The sequence below is a fragment of the Mustela nivalis genome (assembly GCF_964662115.1).
Source record: "Mustela nivalis genome assembly, chromosome: 1".
NCBI classification, from domain to species: Eukaryota; Metazoa; Chordata; class Mammalia; order Carnivora; family Mustelidae; genus Mustela; species Mustela nivalis.
Window position 1 is genome coordinate 63,530,685 of NC_139020.1, and position 23,287 is coordinate 63,553,971.

Consider the following 23,287-nt stretch of genomic DNA (forward strand, 5'->3'; position numbering starts at 1 on the left):
GGCTTTTAATGAGAGGCGGCCCTCAGTTACCTTGTGAGGTGGGCCTCTCCAACATGGCAGCTTGCTTCCTCAAAGTACAAATAGAGAAGTCAAAGGCGAGACAGTGCAGCAAGTCACAGTTTTTTTTTTTTTTTGTAATATAATTACATCGAAGTGACATCCTATTACTTTTGTCAGATTCTACCCAATAGATACAAATCACCAGGTCCAGCAGACATTGAAGGGGAGGCCATGAATAACAGAGCTGGGGGATCTCTGTGTGGGGATCTCTTCTACACACAGAAAAACAAGAGCAGGTATTGGCCCATGCTACTCTGGCAGGATGTTCCTCCTAGAAAGTGAAGGCCCTGGGTGCCTGGGTGGCTCAGTGGGTTAAAGCCTCTGTCTTCAGCTCAGGTCCCGATTGAGGGTCCTGGGATTGAGCCCTGCATTGGGCTCTCTGCTCAGTGGGGAGCCTGCTTCCTCCTCTCTCTCTCTGCCTACTTGTGATTTCTGTCTGTCAAATAAATAAATAAAATCTTAAAAAAAAAAAAAGGTTTCTTTGCACCTCTTCTAAAAAAAAAAAAAAAAGAAAAGAAAGTGAAGGCCCGAATAAAATTAACATTTGGAGTGGATCAAGTCCCTCAGGTGATCAGACAACCACCTTCCTCTGATGGCTGGTGTCATCCCAGTGAGGCTGTAGCTTAGAGAAGAGTGTAAGAAGTAGCAAGTGAGGGGAGAGAGAGAATGGTGATGCTACAGCATATAAGAAGATTTACTAGCTTTTAGAATGGTATTTCATTGACAATAACAATTTAATAGACAAAAGTTTTAGGGACATTTTAAGAAAATATGTTTTGTGTATGTGTGTGGGTAGATTTTCCTAGTACCCAAGCCATCAGTGAGTTCCTAAAGAGAGAAGTTTGAAAATCCAGGAAATGTGATCCACTGCTGTGTTAACTGAGTTTCAGCCATTCAAAATAAATAAATAAATAAATAAGAATAAATAAAAGAATAAATTTCATCTGTTCAAATGCCTCTTTTGTGACTTTTTCTAGAGTTGTATTATTATGAATACATATTTTTAAGTTTAATGTACATTTTTACACTGATAAAAAAATTTTGAGAATATTTTTATAATCATTGCTATACCCCCAAATCCATAACTACTGATTGCAAATATTTTTCGTACATATATTAAAATTAACTAAACTTATTAAAGATTTTTAATGTTTTTCTGCATTCCACCCCAAATCACTTCATCTCTAGTGGAGGCAGCCTGAAGTCTGAAAACCATGTATCATGGAAGGAACATTTGCTTTGGGTTTAAACAGTCACTTTGCCATTTTCTATTTATTAAAACATAGGAAAGTAAGTAACACTTGGGTTACTTGAACCTCAAGCTTCTTTTCTATGAAACTAGAATAATGATGTTTACCTTAAAGAGCTGTTTGGTTTTAGTGAGATGATAATTGTAAAAAAGACCATACTTGGTTATCCAATAATAACTGCAAACGTAATAATATTGGCAATACCTAATACTTACTGCACAATTACCATGTGCTAGGTACTGTAATAAGGCATCATGAATATATTTTCAATAAAACTTAGTATTTTTTCTTTTATTTTTATTTATTATTTTTTTAAGATTTTATTTATTAATTTGTCAGAGAGAAAGCGAGAGCAAGCACAGGCAGACAGAGTGGAAGGCAGAGTCAGAGGGAGAAGCAGGCTCCCTGCGGAGCAAGGAGCCCGATGTGGGACTTGATCCCAGGGTGCTGGGATCATGACCTGAGCCGAAGGCAGCTGCTTAACCAACTGAGCCACCCAGGCGTCCCAAAAACTTAGTATTTTTTCAAAAGCCATGATATCAATTCAGCAGTTCTATCTAGTATTGATTATCACCCACAACAGCTCCCAAGTTTCTAAAAGAATGAAAAATGTTTGAGGGTGTGCTGACAGATTGGAACGTTTACTGTGACGTCAACATTACAGCTGGGAAAAAGTAATACAACAAAATGGAATTAAGTCTGCATTACAGATAAAAGTTATGATATTTAAATGTCTCCCTTTGTAATGTGTTATATTATATGGATTATGCCAAATTAGTCCTCATAGTTTACAAACTGGAGCATGAACCTTTCGCAGTTGATTATGCCTCATTGAAAAGGCAAACGTGTTCACATACATGGGGCTTCCTACAACTTTCAGGCACAAGAACATAAGGTATGGGAAAGGTGTGCCCCATGGGTGCTAATTTTCTTTGTAAACCATAGACAAATAGGTAAATAAGACATGTTCTTTATGTGCCTTTATTCCAAAATGTTTGCAAATAATTCCTTCTAGTTTTGAGTCCTATCTTCCAGTGAACTATGATCTTATTCAGGTCTCACTTCATCTAGCTGTTTTTTTTGTTTGTTTGTTGTTGGGCTCCCCGCTGAGGGGAGGAGGCGCCCGAGCCAGCCGGAGGCCTCTCCTTGGGGCTGAGCGGGATGGCAAGTGTCGCGAACCCGGAACGCACTCACAGAAGACACCGGGCTCGGGGGATCTGTCGAAGCAGGATCTCACTTTATTGTGCAGGGACACACCTTATATAGAGCAGCAGAAGGGAAGTGAGGACAGAGGGGGAAGAGCCAATAAGATTATGCCAAGTAGCAGTTGCTGGGTAAGGCGTGTCGGGCGAGAGGAGGAAGTGCCATAGGTTTCAGGAACCGAAACTGTGAAATTGGCGCCTTGTTGGCCGGAAGAGACGGCAAGCCGGCGCCATCTTTATTCTGGGCCGCACCCTGTGGAGGCACCTCTAGTTATGTGCCTTACAGTTTGTTTTGTTTTTATTCAAACCTTCTCATGTAAGGCATTTGCATGAAGCAGACTTTTCTTAAGTGTTGACGTGACAGGTGTCTGCTTCAGTCTACTGCCTGGCTGTCTAAGAATTCCGTGCTTCACTGTTTTCTGGGGATTTGTCCTGTACCCTCCCAGAGAGGACACCTTCCTTCACCTTATTATGGACAGCAGCCTATCCAGCCCAGACCCTGCTATCTGCATACCCAAAGATTCACTAGGGGATAATGCCAAACAACAGATTTTCCCTCGCTTCCCCTCAAATAACACAAATGACTGAAACAAACTTTGAGATTTCCCTGCTTTCTATTGTCTCAACCGTTCTTCATGAGAGGAAAGAAATAGTGTATAGAAATAATTTTACCCCACTTCATTAGGAAGGCAGATGTACCTATAAGTCATTTTGGGTGTTAAATAATAACTTGCCTTCTCTTTGTTACAGTAGGATAATTCCAGGTAGAAACAAGGAGGGTTAAATCCTCCTTGTCTCATTTTGACACTTTCCTCTTTCAAGGAAAGAGTTCCTAACTCTACCTTTCAGCATGCTTCAGAATTGTTATGCACACATTTATGAATGAATTAGACATTTGAAATACTCAAATCCAATGTCCTCATTTTGCAGGCAAGCAAACTGATGGCCAGCAGTACCTAAATTTAAAGAGCTATTCAAGGATATGAATAGACAACAGCTCAAAACAGTATATCACAACGTTCCACATTCTCAGTGCATCACTTAAGTATCTAGGATGAAAGGAAAAAATTAACCCCTCGAGCATGTCCTGGCAAAGAAAGTTATTTGTACTCTGAGACCAACAAATGCCCTCCAAGATTTTAAGTGGTAAAGAAGCTAGGAGCATTTGTTAGAGTCTAGCCCAAACTGAATCTGTTCCCTCTTTTCTTGACCCATTACTTCCTTTCAACCATGTTCATCAAAACAGACACATAGATCAATGGAACAGAATAGAGAGCCCAGAAATAGACCCTCAACTCTATGGTCAACTAATCTTTGACAAAGCAGGAAAGAATGTCCAATGGAAAAAAGACAACCTCTTCAATAAATGGTGCTGGGAAAATTGGACAGCCACATGCAGAAAAATGAAATTGGACCATTTCCTTACACCACACACAAAAATAGACTCAAAATGGATGAAGGACCTCAATGTGAGAAAGGAATCCATCAAAATCCTTGAGGAGAACACAGGCAGCAACCTCTTCGACCTCAGCCGCAGCAACATCTTCCTAGGAACAATGCCAAAGGCAAGGGAAGCAAGGGCAAAAATGAACTATTGGGATTTCATCAAGATCAAAAGCTTTTGCACAGCAAAGGAAACAGTTAACAAAATCAAAAGACAACTGACAGAATGGGAGAAGATATTTGCAAACGACATATCAGATAAAGGACTAGTGTCCAGAATCTATAAAGAATTTAGCAAACTCAACACCCAAAGAACAAATAATCCAATCAATAAATTGGCAGAGGACATGAACAGACATTTCTGCAAAGAAGACATCCAGATGGCCAACAGACACATGAAAAAGTGCTCCATATCACTCGGCATCAGGGAAATGCAAATCAAAACCACAATGAGATATCACCTCACACCAGTCAGAATGGCTAAAATCAACAAGTCAGGAAATGACAGATGCTGGCGAGGATGCGGAGAAAGGGGAACCCTCCTCCTACACTGTTGGTGGGAATGCAAGCTGGTGCAGCCACTCTGGAAAACAGCATGGAGGTTCCTCAAAATGTTGAAAATAGAACTGCCCTATGACCCAGCAATTGCACTATTGGGTATTTACCCTAAAGATACAAACGTAGTGATCCAAAGGGGCACGTGAACCCGAATGTTTATAGCAGCAATGTCCACAATAGCCAAACTATGGAACGAACCTAGATGTCCATCAACAGATGAATGGATCAAGAAGAGGTGGTATATATACACAATGGAATACTATGAAGCCATCAAAAGAAATGAAACCTTGCCATTTGCGACAACATGGATGGAACTAGAGTGTATCATGCTTAGCGAAATAAGTCAAGCAGAGAAAGACAACTATCATATGATCTCCCTGATATGAGGAAGTCGTGATGCAACATGGGGGCTTAAGTGGGTATAGGAGAAGAATAAATGAAACAAGATGGGATTGGGAGGGAGACAAACCATAAGTGACTCTTAATCTCACAAAACAAACTGAGGATTGCTGGGTGGAGGAGTTTTGGGAGAAGGGGGTGGGATTATGGACATTGGGGAGGGTATGTGCTTTGGTGAGTGCTGTGAAGTGTGTAAACCTGGTGATTCACAGACCTGTACCCCTGGGGATAAAAATATATGTTTATAAAAATAAAAAATTAATAAAAAAAAATTCACATTCCACCTAACATTTCAACACAGAGATGGAAAAGTGGAGGCTCTCGGCTTCTAGAATCCTGAACAATACTTTTTCTCCTTGACAACAGAGAGCCAAATTTTCAGTGAAAAGCCATGAATATCAGATTAAAAATTGCAATAAAACCCTCCCTTTCTCTAAAAATAATGGGGATTGAAGGGTGAGCCCATCTGGGCCAGGGTGGGTGTGATAAAATGTAAACGTGCACTTTCCGTAGGAGGGAGCATGATGCAGTACAGGTCAGTAGTGTAGACTGAATAAGGATAATTTTTAATACTAATGGAACTGGGGGAGGACTGCTTCCAGATGGGAGGGGTAGCAGGTAGAGAGAGGTTTGTGGGGGCTGGGGGGGGGAATGAGCAAGCATATGGAGACAGAAGGGAAAGAATAAGGCTCTCAAGGGCAGAAAATGTGGAAGCGGGACTCAAGTTGCAGAGAACTCCATAATGACTCACTGGACCTGTAAAGAGGGAGACAAATTCGGGAAATAATCTCAGATAAAGGTGGGATGCTGAGGGCTCCTGGGAGAGCAGTTTCCCTTAGATGGTCAGAGAGGAAAGAGCCTGACAGTGCAGCAAAGATCAAGTCAGGAAGTAAAGAAATGGGAATGGGTAGAACAGCATCACTTTTAGATTTTCAGTCACTCAAGCATCCAGTATCATCTGAATTTTCTTCTACTTAAGATATCTTCAGAGATAAAGCAAAAGCAACAAAATGTTACCAAAAGGGGGATCTAGGTAAAGGATGTGTTTTGGTGTCCCTTTGGTCTCATCATTCTTATTCTTGCGCCGAGGTCCCTGATGGACAGAGAGTCACTATTCAGTTTTGCTCAACACTGTGACCTTATCTATAGTAAATGTCAGGGCCTCAATTCAAAACACAAGCAAAGGGTGATGAAACAGAAATTTCTCACTTAAAGAAAACTACTCCGTTTTAATTAAGTTCAGTCAGTTTACTAGCAATAAATCAGCCAGTGACTGTGTGAACTCTGATTCTTCTTCACCAGGTTCTTGTCTGTCTTTATTTTCAGCTTTGGTGTATGACAACTATTATCATCTTAACTTTAAGTCTATTAATATTTCAGTGCATGGTATCTAACGTTGAGTGTGTCCATATTTTCTTAAGGCTATCTTTTTGTTCTACACACTCCTATTTTGAAATGTGTTAGTGGTTTTCAATATCTATACCGTTATTCATACCTAACTGAGGTCCCATATAAATGTGGGCTCATTTTCTAGATAAGACTGTCTCATGTAGTATGATTAGGAGGTCCACAGGTCTTTAACCAAACCCATTTCATAGATAGTTAGACTTTGAGGTTTCCCCACAGCATAGTAAAATGCTCTGTGTATATAATCAGGGCTTGCCAGAGCTATCTGGCAAAGAACAGAACAGAAGTGGCAGGAAAAGGCCACGCGACTCAGTCACGTTCTGTTTGTAGTAGGAATGCCAGGTCCCTTTGGAGCTGACTGCTTCGGCAGAACACAACTGGAGGCCTTCTGTTGGGGAACTTCCCAGAGGTTCCCAATTCAATACATGTGCCTTGTGTGGCCCTTCTATCATGGGGGAGTGAGGCAACATGGGCACCACTCCCTTGCAACCACATCAGACTCGGACTCCTCTTTGATTGCAAACTTCTAGGCAACCAGAAGTCTCTGAAAAAGTATAAGTTCCACCTCGGAACCAACATCTTTCATTACACTGCAGGGTGAACAAGCCCTTTCAGCTGCTTCCTTGTTGTCTGCCTTAGATTTTAACCTTCCTTTCATCGTGTGTGTTTCTCTCACTCTAAAGTAGAAGCAAGTCGATGGCGAACACTGGGTCTTTATGGCTCTTAAAGAGGGTCTGCAGAGAGATCCTGGGATGATAGCCTCTGACAGCTTTATTTGAGACCATGTAACCAGAGGCAAGTAGGAAGGGTTGCTATTGTTAGCATTTCAAAACAACATCCACTATCACCTTCTTTTTTGACCTGTTTAACCTTTTCTTTCAAGAAATTATTCTTTGATTCTCAAGCTCCCTTGCCCTTGTCTGAGAACAAAGAGTGTCCTCCCCCCATTTTTAGTGTACAAATTGCTTTAGTCATTTTCAGGTTATGAAGTATGAGGGGGTATTTTCCTACAGAGAAAATACTTATGATTTCTTTTATGGATAATTCAAATATAGTTGAACCTTAGAACTTTAAGATGAAGAATGAAATTGTTATGAGTTTGGGGAAAAAAAACCTGAGCAATCAAAAACCAGTCTTCATGTATGCACAATAAAATTGAGTTTTAAATTGTGTAATCATACCTCTGCATAACATGGCAGGGATATTATTGTTTGTTTTGATGTTGTGCTCTATTTTAAAATGTACATAGCTATGCAAATAAAGTTAGGTAACTCAATCAAGACACAACTTTCCTTTTTTTCCTTAATTTACCATCTTAGTTTCTTAAATCTAAAACCCAGAGAAATTAAATGCAAAAAAGTCGAAAGTAAATAATTGAAGTGTTGATGTTTCCTCTTAAAAAAATTAAAGATATTTAAGATTTTCATCAGGACATGGTTAATCAACATTACAAGTAGGGCGATACCATCAGTAAAAGAAAACATTTCTAAATTGTGTGTCTCTGTCTAATTCTCCATCATCTTCCAACACTCCCCCCATACCCATACCTCTGTTCATTGTATAATTACTCTTCTGGCCTGGAATGCCCCTTATCCCTCATGTCCATCTGGCTAACTCATGCTTGTCCTAGAAAACTCAGCTCTGCTCTCATCTTTTCTCCATTACCCTTAGCGGCTCAGAAAAGCCAGTACTTTTACTTGCAAAGTTTGCAAATCAAAATGTAACAAATAGGGGCACCTGGGTGGCTCAGTTGGTTAAACTTCCTCTAACTCTTGATTTTGGCATAGGTCATGATCTCAGAGTTGTGGGATCAAGCCCCTCATTATGCTCTGCACTCAATATGGAGTCCTCTTACCCTTCTGCCTTTGCTCCTTCCCCCTACCTTCTCAATCTTTCTCTCTCTCAAGTAAATAAATAAATAAAATTTTAAAATGCAACAAACAGGGAGGGGAGCCTCAGTGGCTCTGTTGTTAAGCCTCTGCCTTCAGCTCAGGTCATAATCCCAGGGTTCTGGGATCTAGCCCCAAATCGGGCTCCCTGCTCTGCAGGAAGCCTGATTCTCCCTCTCCCACTTCCTCTGCTTGTGTTCCCTCTCTCACTGTGTCTCTCTCCGTCAAATAAATAAAATCTTTAAAAAAAAAATGCAACACACAATTATATATCAGGATTGGTAGGAGTATCAAGGGTTATTTCACAACTGCAACTATGTGTTTCTTTTTCTCTGACACGATTAACACAAATCCTGCTATGTTTGAGACCATTCACTTCCGTTCACTGATGTGCTTCTTTCATGATGCACTGTTCCTCAATCTGGCTGTAGACAGATTTTGGTAGATGTCAGTGATAAGCAATGTGTTTTATATGAGAATGATATTGAAATGTCTTCTTCAACTTTTGGTTATAATCTTTGGCTGCTTTTTCTCACGATGGAAGCATACCCAATTTTTCAGAAGCATTGGCTTTACATAGACAAATGTTCATTTCATCAGACCCACATATAATGTATTTGCTGTCAGAAGTCCATTTTACATAGATAACATGTTGCATTCTCTTTGTGTGATAGACTTCCCTGCTTCTACTTTTGTCCACAGGAAAGAGCCAAATAGATTTATCAAAACTAGCACACATAATCTTTCCCAGTGGGAAATTAATCCATATCAAGCCCTACAGCTGCATGATCCATATGTACCATTAGGGGAATGTCCAGTATATGCATATCAAAACTATACCGTTCTAATCATTTGCAGCAGTAAAAATGAAAGCTTCCATAGAGCTCCAGTAAATTGTATTTGTTCTCATATCGAAGATGACCTTTTTCAGAGGACTGGCATACCTCATATCATATAGTTCTATATTCCTGTTAGAAGCACAACTTTCTAAGATAAACATCTCAATTGGTTTAACTTTAATACTAGTTATACTGCTGAATCCCCAGGTCATTGGGCATATAGAACTTGTTCTTTGTTTATCCTAAATGTTTACTTGCTGTCCACATGAAGCAAAACAGTTTCTCTCCAGTGATGATCAATTCCCGCACACACTGTCTTTCCTAATGTGGTATGCAATGGTTTCTCCTCTTCCCCCATTACCTGGTCCATCCATTTCCCAGTGCCCCACAGTTTTGTCATAACCAATAGTAGAAAAAGAAGTCCCACAAAAGTAAGTACATATTCTTTGTACAAAACCCTCATGTGCTTGCATTATACAGATACATTTTCTTTTTCTTTCTTTTTTTTTTTTGAATATTTTATTTATTTATTTGACACAGAGAGAGACATCACAAGTAGGCAGAGAGGCAGGCAGGCGGGAGGGGGAAGCAGGCTCCCCACTGAGCAGAGAGCCCCACTGAGCTGGATCCCAGGACCCTGAGATCATGACCTGAGCTGAAGGCAGAGGCTTAACCCACTGAGCCACCCAGGTGTCCTACAGATACATTTCATTTAGTCAAGTTCCAAATTCTAACCTCTCCATCACATGCCCCAGGAAGGGCAGCAGTCAGGGTCTTTGGATGCTCTGTCAAGCAACAGACTCCATCTCGGTGACCACCCAGGAAAGCAAACAATGGTTTCGTAAATACACATTCCAGTTTGGTGCCTTTAAAGCTTTTAAGTATTCTTGTGGGACCTCAAAAAAAATGTAAGTAGGATCACAGTTTCTTGGAATTCTTTGTAAGTCCAGCTTGATTTCTCCGACATAGTTGCGCGGGTTCTGGCTCAGCATCTTTGCCTTCATTTTGGCTGCTAGTTGTCCCCGACCCCACAAGCCTTTCCTTCACACTTGGGTTCCTGCTGCCTTCTTAAACAAAACCCCCTTAAAACATCTAATTTATACTACTAACTCTACTAGTAGTGGTGTGACTCATGTTCTATTAGCATCATTTCTTTATCCATAATGAGAGGAAAAGCAAATAAGGTTGTGCTTCCTACCATCCAGGATTATAGTATCAAATGAGATTTTGTATATGAATATGCTTTGTGAATGCCTTAGCACCATGCAAATATAAAATATTAGTATTATGTGCATTATTATGGGAATCTGTTCTACTCAACATTTTTATCAACAACTTGAACAAAGACATAAAAGCACGATTATAAGCTTCGCAGATGATAGACATATGGGAGGAATAGCTAATAAAAAGAAAGGAAGAGAGAATCAAAGTTCAAAGAAATCATGACAGATTGGAATGATGACTAAAACTACTAAAATGATATTTAATAGGAACAGATGTAAAATACACTTCAGTTTAAAAAAAAAATCATGTCAGGGGAGACCTGTGATGACATCAGTTTATATGAGCCACAGTTATATGGTTGGGAATTGAAAATAATTTTATATTTTTCTGATAGGAATACTTTGTCCAGAATAAAAGAGGTAATATGCCACATGTGTCAGAACATTGCTTACATGTGTAATATTTAAATATTGAAATATGAGGAACTGTGCATCTAGGGAAAGCAAGAGAATTTTGATATTTTCATATAAGAAACAACTGACAGAACTAGGATTGTTTTGCTTGGAAAGAAATACATAAGGGTGTCTACAAATGTTCCAAGGACTTACACACAGAACGGATGTAAAAATGCCGAATACAAAGAGTAATTGGGAGATCTAAAAGAGATAATGAAGCATATACTAGATTCTCAGTAAGTGAGAGTCAAATCTAAATTCATTCTGTCTTACTCTAGTGGGAAGAGTATAGATGTTTAACTGGGAGAGGTGGTCAAATTAAACCAAATGGAATGAGTTTCTCATGGCTGGAAACATGCAAGGAAACTTTTATTGCTACATATAGCATTTGTATAACGTGCTGGAAGTTTTGTGTGTATTAGTGTTGTCTCATCGGAGAATGTGCATTCATCTAACTATACACCTGCTTTCCGTCCATGCACAACCCATAGCTAAGCAAAGATAATATACAAAATTCCATTACATTTCCAGGGAAAAAAAAAATGAAAGGGAAGTAATGTTGCCTCTTACCAGTAGAAAACTTTAGATACAGAGAGATTATATAAATGAAATATTCAATAATATTGTGATAGCCCCTGCTAAGGCTCTGGTTTTCAAATGTTAGTGTGTGTCAGAATCACTCACAGGGCTTGTCAAAACACAAATGACTGACATTCACCCTCAGAGTTTCTGAGTGAGGTAAAGCCTGGGGTAAAGCCCTCCAAATTTGCATGTCTAATAAGCTCTCAGGAGATACTGTTAAAGGACCACTGCTCAAAGTAAAAATGCCTTGTTCATACCCCTTGCCACACAAGACAAATTTGTCACAGTTTTAAATGTATTACATCCTCCTATCTTCTTCAGTTGATAATTAGGGATGAGAACCCGATTAATCCACAACAACCTATAATGTGACTTGTCATGAAAAGAGAAGCAGAAGGAATCAAGTTTCGTCTCTCAAAAACTTGAACCAATGCATGTTTAAAAGACCAGCAACTTATATAAGAAAAAGAAACCGAAACACCAACAGGTATAAAGGAAGGAGTGAAAAGGAAGACGGATAATCAGAAGAGGAGAGAGAATATAGCAAAATGTAGGAAGCAGCTGATTTCGGTTGATGGTGAAGCACTAAAGACCTTTAAACTTCTTTTGAAAATTGTTGGCGCTCCAGGATCTGGTTCCCTCACCCGTTAAGGTGGCTCTACTAGATGTGCTCTTCTTGCTTTCTAATCATTTGACTTTTTCTATGTTCTTGTTTCCAAACCTGCTTACAATACACCTCACATTTACGGATACTTTTGAGAAATGTTTACTCCAGTATTTGGAAGACCATTATCTTCCTGCTAGCAAAGTTGCTGTTGAGAAGTCCATTGCCACAACAATTCCCTATCTTTTGCTTGAGACTCACTATGTTACCACTCTGGAAGTTTTGAGGGTCTTCTCTTTTCCTGGTGCTTTGATAATTTCATCACAATGTGTCCCAGCATGGGCCTTTGAAGAATTATTGTCTGCGTGACTCTTGCATTCTGGAAAATTATTTCCTCTGCAATGAAGTTTTGTTTGTTGTAATCTTTCTTTAAAAACAAACTGAAAGAGAAGGTAAGACTTTCCAACAAGAAGCCCAAGCAGTTTTAGAAGTCAAACAAGATAGAAAATGTTTGTTCTTCTAACGACTGCTCCCTCCCCTAAAAAAGAAGAAAGAAAAGCAGGAAAGTCTGAAGGGGGTTTTGATTTCTCTCTTGTAATTCAGCCTGATTGCTCTGGTAAATTCTCAGGAAGAAGCCATAGGATCCAGAACAGAGTGAAAACAGAGTGAGAAAATGAATAGTGAATGGATCAAAGGACAGTGATGAGAACCAGAGGACAAAACAAGACAAAGCCGTGCCCCAGCTGATCGTGCTGGGCTCAGGAGGCAGGGTTGCATGCTCCACAAACACCACTAATGGTGGCGGAGAAGAAACGGTATTTTAAGCCCATCGGTAATCCCCCTCTATTTTCTGTCACTCTGGAAAAGCAGTGCTAACAATGGCCTTCTCTGTGCTTCCCACATGGGATTTAGCCACTGTTGTAACCTTTGTGTTGTTCATTGTGAGGCTAGAAAAGTATAATTCCACTATGCGTAAGCCCTTTGTAAGGTGAAATACAACTGTCAGCTCAGGTGGCTTTAAGCTGCCAGAGCTTGGGGAATAAAACCAACTCATCTCTCTTCAAAATCCCCATGTGAGGAGAGAAGCTGACAGATATTAGTTCTGTCTTCCTCTAATAAACTCTTCCCATGCAATGCAATGATCTCATGGCAGTCACACTGGAATCAACTGTGAAGGTTTAAGAACTCCTGCCCTCTCCCTCCAGAGATTCTGACTTATTTGGTCCAGTGTTTTGAGCTGGGCATAAGGATTTACAAATGCCCCCAATGGTTCTAATGTGCAGCCAAACTGAAGAACTATTGCTATTTTTTTTTTTTTTCCTTTCTTAGTCTCTCTCTTTCTCTTTATGGTTGCCTTCCCAGAATAATGTTTCTCTTTCCTAGACATCAAACTTTTGGTTCAGGCTTCAGCTCTTACTCATTTAGAAAATTGTGAGGAAAATGGGCTCTGCCTGGCTTCAAGGCTGACCCTTCTTGGCTTGTGTTAATTAATCCATTTTATTCCTCCATCCACAGTCAGTGGTCCAGAGATGAACAAGTAATATATAAACAACCCAATCAGGATGATCTTGGGACACTTGCTTGGAAGTCTTAGATAGGAATATTTTCTTTCTTCCTCTTTGTCCTTCTTTCTTGTGGCAAATGGATGTGAAGCCAGGAACGACTACATGTGTTTTTCTCCATAAGAGAAGCAGCACAAAGATGTAATCATTACTTAGAAGGGGACACAGCCAGGAAAATTGCACAGAAACAGAGCTAGAGCCAAAAGTTGTTGGTCATCCTCAAGCCCATTCTGTTCTTGGGATTGCAGTTAGATAAGTCAGTAAAAGGGCCTTTTTATTCAAGTCAATGGAGTTGGGATGTAATTAAGGTACTACAACAGATTTACCACCATGGGCTATTTTTCTTCTTGTTTCTCTTAAACCTGGGCCAAGTGGTTATAGAAAGATGTGAAAAACATTCACTATTTATAAGGTACTGAAGCATCATGCTAATAATTTTTCATGGTCACCTTCCTAGATTAAGGTAAATCTTAATGTAAGCAGGATACCATTTCTGTGGTTTGAAATGGATGTGCTAGCTTCTCTGATCTATATAGAGTAGACTGATGTCATGACTACAGAAAGAAGTACTTATATCCCATACTGTTGCTTTCTCCCACAATAAGCAAGTTGCCTATTTGTCAGCAAATTGATAATGGTTGAGTGAATGATTCACAGGAACACCGCATTAGGAAGTGTACATTTGGTTAAGAGGTAGATGAATGAAAGAAAGGCATGGTCCAGGACGACACGCAGTTTCCTCTTTAACTGAGCCATTCTCCTCACATTTCACTTCCAATCTGTAATTGTGGACTGCTTCCCCATTGAAAGAATGCTCAGGGAGTCATGTCTAGATCTCCCCTAATACCCTATTGACTCTGCCTTTATAATGTTGAGCCAGGGCGCACCAACAGAGACACTGATGATCCATGATCCTTTCTAGACAGTAACATTTCCCCTAGATTCAACAAATTCATCACTTTTCCAGCCCAGAACGGAAATTAAAACCAGAATGGGTACTGGAATCTTCCCTTGGTTTTTCTCTTTATGTCACTTTTTCTAATTGCGAAAGCTAGCACTTTTTTTTTTCTTTAAATACCATTAGCCAACATATAGTACATCATTAGTTTCAGATGTAGAGTTCAACAATTCATCAGTTGCATTTAACACCCAGTGCTCATCACATCACATCTCAGTTACCTCATCCCCCCTCTCCAGCAACCTCTAGTTTCTTTCCCATAGTTGAGTCTCTCATGGTTTGTCTTCCTCTCTGCTTTCTTCCCACTCAGCCTATAAAATCAGCCTATAAAAACCAAATTATTTCATTCCATAAGAAAGTAGAAAAATATCAGAAGCCAAACCAACCCTTTGGCTCATATGCCCTATGCCCTATGATCCTCTGCACTGTTTCTTATATTCCACATATGAGTGAAGCCATATAATTGTCTTTCTCTGACCGACTTATTTTGTTCCACATAATACCTTCCAGTTCCATTCATGTCAGTGTAAATGGTAAGTATTCACCCTTTCTGATGGCTGAGTACTATTTCATTGTGTGTATATACCACATCTTCTTTATCCATTCCTTTGTTGATGGGCATCTTGGCTCTTTCCATAGTTTGGCTATTGTGGATATTAATCAAGCACTTTTCAAGTGACCAGACATAATTCTCCTGGATGTTGACTTTGTAAGCTTTATCTTACACTGACCTCTTTCAGCTGGGGATCAAATGTTCCGTTTTGTATGCATAAGAAACTGAAATATTTATGATTCTACTAACTAATTTGACAAAGAAACCATAGCCTTTAAAGAATTTTGAAACTTTATTGAAAATAGATGCTTCTGATATTTTTCTACTTTCTTATGGAATGAAATAATTTGGTTTTTATAGGCTGATTTTAGTCAAATTGGCAAAGAGGCTGAAGTCTTAGAGATATATTGAGTTTTCTTGTAGGCAGCCACCCATGAAGTTAAAATCCAGGGGAAATCAAATTTCTTTAGTTCAGTCATTTGCCTCCAGTAATGACTTACTTTTGCACCAACCATAACATTTCTCTACCATTATAACGATTTAGAGAATTTTTGTGTATCAGATTATTTTCACTTGGACACAGTTTTCCTTGCTTCACTGCTGAACCAATCCAGCATTCTGAGGTGCTGTCAGTTTGCATGAAGGGACAATCTGCAGGCTCCACTGAGTAGGTGAAGTGTTCCATCATGACTGGTTACACTCCAGTTAGGACTCTTTACCTCCAGCTCCAAGTAGCACTACATTTTCTCTTAATACTTGTGAGCCACAGTCTAGAGACCTGAGTTTTTCGCCTGTAGGTATAGGTGAGTGTAGGAAGCAGGAATAGAGATTTTTGGAGAGCTAAGTTTTGACATAGGAGTAGTGCTGGAATAAGTTTAAAAATGCATATGCCATCCCCAAACCAACCCTTTGGCTCATATGCCCTATGACACTTCATAAGAGACTAATACTTGGGCTTTAAAATCACAAGGTCTGGCACAAGCCAGGAAAGAAACTCAAATATCTCTCCTTAAGTTTTACAGAACCTTGTGGTTTTTGTTTTTTAAACTCTTATATTATAAAATAGAATAAATGAATGCATCTAGTAAAATGTGTAAAAGTATATTTTCAGTTTAATAAACAGCTATAAGCAACACTCATGAAAATATGATATATATCAGATGAAAGAATAATAGCAATATTCCAGAACTCCCACATGTGGCTCCTCCCACCATTCCCTTTCCTTTTCGGTAATCATTACCTTGACACTGATTATGAGCAATTCCTTGTTTTTCTTTAGTTTTAGTTCTTGTGTATGCATCCCCAAGAAAAATACTTGAGTCTTGCCTGTTTGGAATACTACATAAATGCAATTATGCTGCATATATTTTCTATAACTTGCTCTTTTCCATTCACTATTAAGATTATAAGTTTCAGCCATATTGTTGCACATCGAACTAGTTCATTAATTTTCATTGCTGTGTAACATTCTATGGTTTATTGATATGGCAATTCATTCATCCATTTTACTATTGAAGGGCTCTTTTCAGTTTTTGGAAAATGTGAAAAATGCTGCTTTGAACATTCTTGCATTTTGTTTCTTGTTGTATATAAACATGCAGATTTATAAGGAATACTCTTAGAAACGGAAAGACTAAATCACAAGATATGTGTGTTTTTTCAAGTTTACTAGTCTTCTTTCCCAACTATAGCATTACTACATAATGTTATACCAGTTTGCAAAATGTGGTAATTTGCACAGAGTGAAGCTCAATGGGGAACTTGAACCCCCAACCCTCAGATCAAGACTGGAGCTGATGCTTACCCAACTGAGCCAACCAGGAGTCCCATGTTAATTTATGTTCTTAATAAAAGGTCCTATAAAGTCCTCCAAATTTATTCTTTTATTTTCATTGTTGTTTTGTCTATTATGATTACTTTGTATTTCTTTTAAAGATTTATTTCTCTATGTGGGAGAGAGAGAGAGCCAGCACAGGCAGGGGCAGAGGGAGACAGAAACTCCAACAGACTCCTCGCTGAGTTCAGAGTCTGAGGCAGGGCTTGATCTCACAAATCTGAGACCATGATCTGAGCAGAAAACAAGAGTCAGACGCTTAACTGACTGCACCACCCAGGGGTCCCCTGGATACTTTACATTTCAATATGAATGTTAATATCGGTCTGTTCAAATAGAAGCCTACCAAAAATTCCTGGGATTTTGATTGGTATTACATTGAATCTACAAGTCAATTTAGAGAGAAATGACAGATTAACAACATTGTGTCATCTAATTTAGGAACATGGCATCTCCATCTTTTTAGGGCTTCTTTAATTTCTCTCATCATGATCTATTTTTCAGTTTAATGGACTTGTATAACTTTTCTCAGATTCATCTCTAAGTAATACTTTTAATGCTAGTGTAAATGGTATCTTCATTATTTCAATTACCTATTGCTAATACATAGAAATCCAATTGATTCTGTATATTCATCTTATATCCTACAACCTTGTTAACTTCACATATTAGATTTATTAGCCTATTCATTTTAGATTCCAGAGGATATTTTACAGAAACCATTCTGGTTTTGGTAAAGGAAGATTATTTTACTACTTCTTTTCCAATAATGTTGTCATTCAAGTTTTTTCTTACCTTACTGGGCTGACTGGAATCTTTAGGACAATGTCAAATAGAAGTAGTGGGAGAAAATATCCTTACTTTCATGATCTTAAGAGACAACATTCATTTTCTTTTCACCACTAAAAACAATGTTAGCTGAAAGCTTTTCAGAGATGACATTTATCAGATTAGGGACATCTCTTCAATTCCTTGTTTTCTGGGAAATTTGTATGGGTAATGGATATGGGTTTTGTCAAACGCTTTTCCCTATATCTATTGATATATATTTTTTGTTGTTGTTGTTACTGTGTGTGTTTGTGTGTGTGTGTGCATAGTCTGTTAGTGAATAAGGTGAATACTTGGATCTTTAAATGCTAAACCATTTTTGCATTCTTGAGATTATTCAAAATTGGTCGTATTATCTTTTTTACATATTGTTAGATATTATCTGCTAAAATTTTGTTGAACATATTTACACATATGTTTGTGAAGGATATTGTTCTGCAGTTTTCTTGTCTTGCAACATGTTGGTCTAGTTTTGCTATCTGGATAACGCTGGTCTTGTGAAATGTGTTGGAAAAGAGTCTCTTTAATTATCTGGAAGGATTTGTGTTTAGACATGTTTTATGGCCTGGTATGTGTTAAATATTTATAAATGATCTGTGCATGATTGAAATTAATGTACATTCTGCAGTTGATGAGTCAACTTTGTTAATTATGTTTTTCAGTTTTTTTATATCCTCGTATTTTTAAATGCTTTTCTATCAATCCCTAAGAAAGGAGTGTTGAACTTTCTGACTTTAGAGATCTATCAAATTCTCATTGTATTTCTGTCAAATTTTGCTCTGAATAATTTGAGACTTTGCTGATATATGCATGTAATTTTTAAATTGCTATACATTCTGTTCATTGAATCTTTAGCCATTTTGAAATAATTCTTTTTTTTTTTTTTTTGCAAGACACTGAATATGTTTTTATTGAGTCTTTTGGTTTACAACATGAGGTAAAAGGAAAGTCATTTCTTTTTACACAGCTGTAGTAAAATATTTTAAACTTTAAGGAATTATGATGGATTACATATATTAAGAGGTGGGGATTGGGTAAACAATATCTTAGTTCTTGAATTTTCCAGTAGTAACCAGCTCTAGTTAGTTACATAAGTTTCTTCAAGGCCATGCTTTACTGTTGCTGATGTCTTTACATCTGAAGCATAGTTGTTTCAGTCAGTATTCACTAATTCCACTTCAAAAATGAGTTTTGCATTTGGTGGAATTTTGGCATCAGGCTGTCCTTTTTTCCATAAGCCCATTCTGGCTCAATCTCTAGTCGAGCCTTTTCTCCTTTACTCATAGATAAGACTGCTTCGTCCCATCCTCTGATAACTTTGCCTAGTCCAACCTTAAAACTTAAAGGCTTGGCATTTTTCTTCTTCTTTGAACTCTTTTGAATATTAGTATCAAATACAGTCTCATCCTGTAGTGTTCCTGTATATCAGCAGTGAACAACATCTCCCTTTTGGGGAAGTTGGTTTTATCTCCTTTTTAAAGAACAGGTTTTATATGTTTTGGTGGACCCTCATCCAGAGTCTCTTCAGACTTGGTTTCTTTGGGTTTATCTTCATTAAGCTCCACATTTTTCACCTGTCCAGACACATTACTTATACTTTCAGTACCCTTGAAATGTTTCCTTTCAAAAAACTGGTTGTAGGCTGTAACCAAATGGTCCTTATGAGCTGTCTTGTCCACATTTTTAATGTTTCTAATAACTTATGTTCTGCAAGAAATGAAGCTGAACTATGGTCCTGTAGAAACTTGATAATGTCCTTCTTGGGGAGTAGCTTGCTGTGCAGCTGCTCCACAGTCCACGCCTGCTGTGGAACAACCATCACCATCTCCTTGTCCCCTTCCCCCCGCCTCTGCTTTACTGAGCTCTGATGTAATTCCTTTTAATTCTGGTAACTGTATTTGCCTGAAGTCTACTTTTGTTGGTTATTAATATAGTTATGTCAATTTTTCTTTTTTTAAAGATTTTATTTATTTATTTGGCAGAGATATGACAAGTAGGCAGAGAGGCAGGCAGAGAGAGAGAGAGAGGGAAGCAGGCTCCCCACTGAGCAGAGAGCCAGATGCGGGGCTCAATCCCAGGAGCCTGAGATCAAAGGCAATGGGTTAATCCACTGAGCCACCCAGGCACCCTGTCACTTTTTCTTTTTATTAGGATTTGATGGCATGTCTTTTTCCACCCAATCACTTCTAACATTTTCCATAGCCATGTTTATTTTAGATATATTCCTTATAAACAGTATAGAATTTTTGTTCCCAGGTTATCTTTTTTGTTAAACTAGAGCATTGAGTCCATTTGTACTCAGCCTAATTACTAATATTTGTGGATTTATTTCTACCACATTATTTTATACTTTGTGGTCTCTGTTTTTATCTCTTTTCTTTGTTATTTTATTACTGAATATTTTAAATAATGTTTTCATCCACTATTAGTATAAAATTTAGACCCTTTGTTTCTGCTCCTGTGGTAATATTAGAAATAACATTCATATTTAACTTACTAAAGTTAATTGTTTTACTCTTTTCTTTGAAAATATTAGGACACTAGAACTTTTACCCCATTAATACCACTCATTCCAACTGATAAATTATGGTTCTATGATTTTTTTAATCTGAAATTTTGTTGAAGTCAGTTTTCTATGTGTTTACTACAACAAATGTTATTACTTTCGATTTATAGACTCAGTGTTCATGTTTATATTGCCCACTCAGCCACCATTTTCTTTGATGCTCACTTCAATTAGAGATCACTTTCCTTGGACCTGAAGATTGTTTTCTAGAGTTTTCAATAACTGATAGTTTTTTGGTGATTAATTTTTCCCGTATTTATTTTAGTAAACATGTCTTCACGTCACCTTTTTTTTAAAATTTTTTATTTTTTATAAACATATATTTTTATCCCCAGGGGTATAGGTCTGTGAATCACCAGGCTTACACACTTCACAGCACTCACCAAAGCACATACCCTCCCGAATGTCCATAATCCCACCCCCTTCTCCCAAACCCCCTCCCCCCAGCAACCCTCAGTTTGTTTTGTGAGATCAAGAGTCACTTATGGTTTGTCTCCCTCCCAATCCCATCTTGTTTCATTTATTCTTCTCCTACCCACTTAAGCCCCCATGTTGCATCACCACTTCCTCATATCAGGGAGATCATATGAGAGTTGTCTTTCTCTGCTTGACTTATTTCGCTAAGCATGATATGCTCTAGTTCCATCCATGTTGTCGCAAATGGCAAGATTTCATTTCTTTTGATGGCTGCATAGTATTCACTTCACCTTTTTTTAACTGACATTTTGTCGAATATAGAAATCTAGCCATATTGTTATCCATGACACCACATTATTTTTCCTTGTAGCACCTGAAATTTGTAGCTGCATAGTTATGTATTCAATATCTGTATTCTGAACTGCGTTACTGGGCCATAAGTTCTATGTGGGTGGGAACTATGCCCATTTAGCATATCAGTGGATACTTAAATCTGCTCTAATGCTTGAAATATGGAATTTAAACAATATAGATTTGCATGAATGAATAATAGAATGAAAAAATTAATAAGCATAGTCCCTGCACTTGTGGTATTTATATCCTGGTAGATGTGTATTAAAAATAGACAAATTATTGGTGATCTGATAATTGAGGTCTGGTTGTCTGATTCCCACTTAAACAAAACAAAACAAAACAGGAACCAAGGAGAAAAAGATTTGAATGATCAAAATCTGGGTTAATTTCTGAAGCTAATATGCAACTATTCTCATTACATATTGTTCTTTCATTATTCTTAAAGTTGCCGGTGAAATTGGTCCTGAAGACTTAATAGTACAGCTTGAATATAAATTTTTGCTTTGTCTAAGTTGGGTTTTACTAATATATGCATATTATTGCCTCCTCCTTCTCATTTCTTAGCATATATTCATACTTCTTAGGAAATCTTTTAGATTTCCGCAGCAAAGGTTTCTTCAGTCCTAGGTGCATTTCTATGTGAAAATCAAATTCATGTACCCTATCCTTTGCCATATGCCTATATAGCAGATCTAAGTACTAATGCTAGTCATGGCGTTACTAGAGTGCATCATGATTTTCATTGTGTATTATTTTACTAAAAGATGGAATGGCAGCCTCAAGGTGATAAGTATCTTAAAGAGCGATGGAAAATGTGGTGACTGCACAAGAGGGCATGGCTGGACTTGAAACTTTGGACTTGAAACTTCCAGACTTTGAAACTGGACTTGAAACCTCAAAGTGTGATGGCCTTTTTCATCTTTAGCAATTTTAAGATACAGACCTATAGATACTGACATAAACATATGACTTTTGCTGGGGCAAGAATTACATGACATCTACCATTTGAATCTCACTCACCCCCAGATTTACCTCCTTTTCTTGATATTTGGCACACCATTGAATGTCTTTGAGCCTATTCTTTCAACAGTCTTAACATGTGCCAGGTGCTTAGCTAGCCACTTGATGACAGGATGTGAGTAACTTCTACCTTCATGAAGCTTATGGTATAACTGAGGAGACAAAGAAATAAAATAACCAATTATATTATGGTGTGATAAATTCCACAGATAGGGGAATGACTGACATCTATATGACTTGTCGGAAGTAACCTTTTACATTACCTCTGGGATACTTTCTCTGACCATTTATGTCTTGCTTAGATGCAGCACCCCTTAGTGTTCAGTGAGAGAACCACAGAGCTAAACCTGAGGGGTTACCCTCAGATTACCATGCAAATGGTGTCCCCTGGATTGTTCAGCATATATTCCATGCAACTCAGCTCTTATAATGGCAAAAGCAGCCATGATTATTTTGAAAGGGCCAATTCTCAAGCAGACAGTGAAAGATTATAACTGACCTAAATTATGGAGAGATGTTTCATTAGAAGGAAGTATAGGAGAAGTAGTCTTCTAGCTTTGGATAAATAGCTACCCCATCAAAAAAAGAATAATAGAATGAACACAGGAATTGCAAAAGACTTATGCAATGCTGCCAAATCGAGACATAAGCTGGTGCTAAATCATGATGACTTAGTAGTCCATTGAGTAAAGAGTGGTGAATGGAGTACCTTCTGGATATTCATGAGATTTTGGGCTTCAAAAGACTGATTTCCATAGTCAGTACCCCAGATCTACTTCAGACCATCAGAACTAGGAACAGTTATAGGGGTGACATATTGGAGGCCAAAAAAGTCCTGGCAGAAGTTATTTCCAATGAAACTGGAGTCCTGATAATAGAAGGTATAATAAGTCCCACTTATTATATATGTATTATACAGATGTGTTATCTGTATATTGCACAAGACGTCTGTCCTTTATAAACTAGGGGACAGCATATGTATCCAGTACCCAGGGTACAAGAATGACAGATACGGTAGTATATGGCAAGAGTTACAAAGTACTATAGAGCTGAGGTTCAGATTTTCTAGTCAAAGTCAAGAGCACTTTGTACAATGGAACTGATTGGCCATGAATCTCTGAGCATTTCATCAATGAAATGGTACCTCTTTATAATGCAGTATAGGAGGCCATACTTCCCAGTCTGAATACATGGCCCGAGGCCATATGCAACTGTGTAGTGACAATACAGAATTTTTCTCATAAAAACGTGCAATTCTTGGATCCTTGTTTAGCTCTGACATT

General features: G+C 38.2%; 2 pseudogenes across 2 annotated transcripts; both read right to left on the reverse strand.

Moving 5' to 3' along the window:
• Positions 1-8,505: 8,505 nt before the first annotated feature.
• On the reverse strand, positions 8,506-10,051 carry LOC309846243 (DDB1- and CUL4-associated factor 13-like; annotated as a pseudogene). The gene is made up of 2 exons: positions 9,763-10,051; positions 8,506-9,542 (listed from the first exon to the last, which is right to left on the reverse strand). The product of its transcript is annotated as a DDB1- and CUL4-associated factor 13-like (transcript).
• Positions 10,052-18,800: 8,749 nt separating this feature from the next.
• Positions 18,801-19,472, reverse strand: LOC309842806 (peptidyl-prolyl cis-trans isomerase FKBP3 pseudogene; annotated as a pseudogene). Its single transcript has one exon. The product of its transcript is annotated as a peptidyl-prolyl cis-trans isomerase FKBP3 pseudogene (transcript).
• Positions 19,473-23,287: the final 3,815 nt, after the last annotated feature.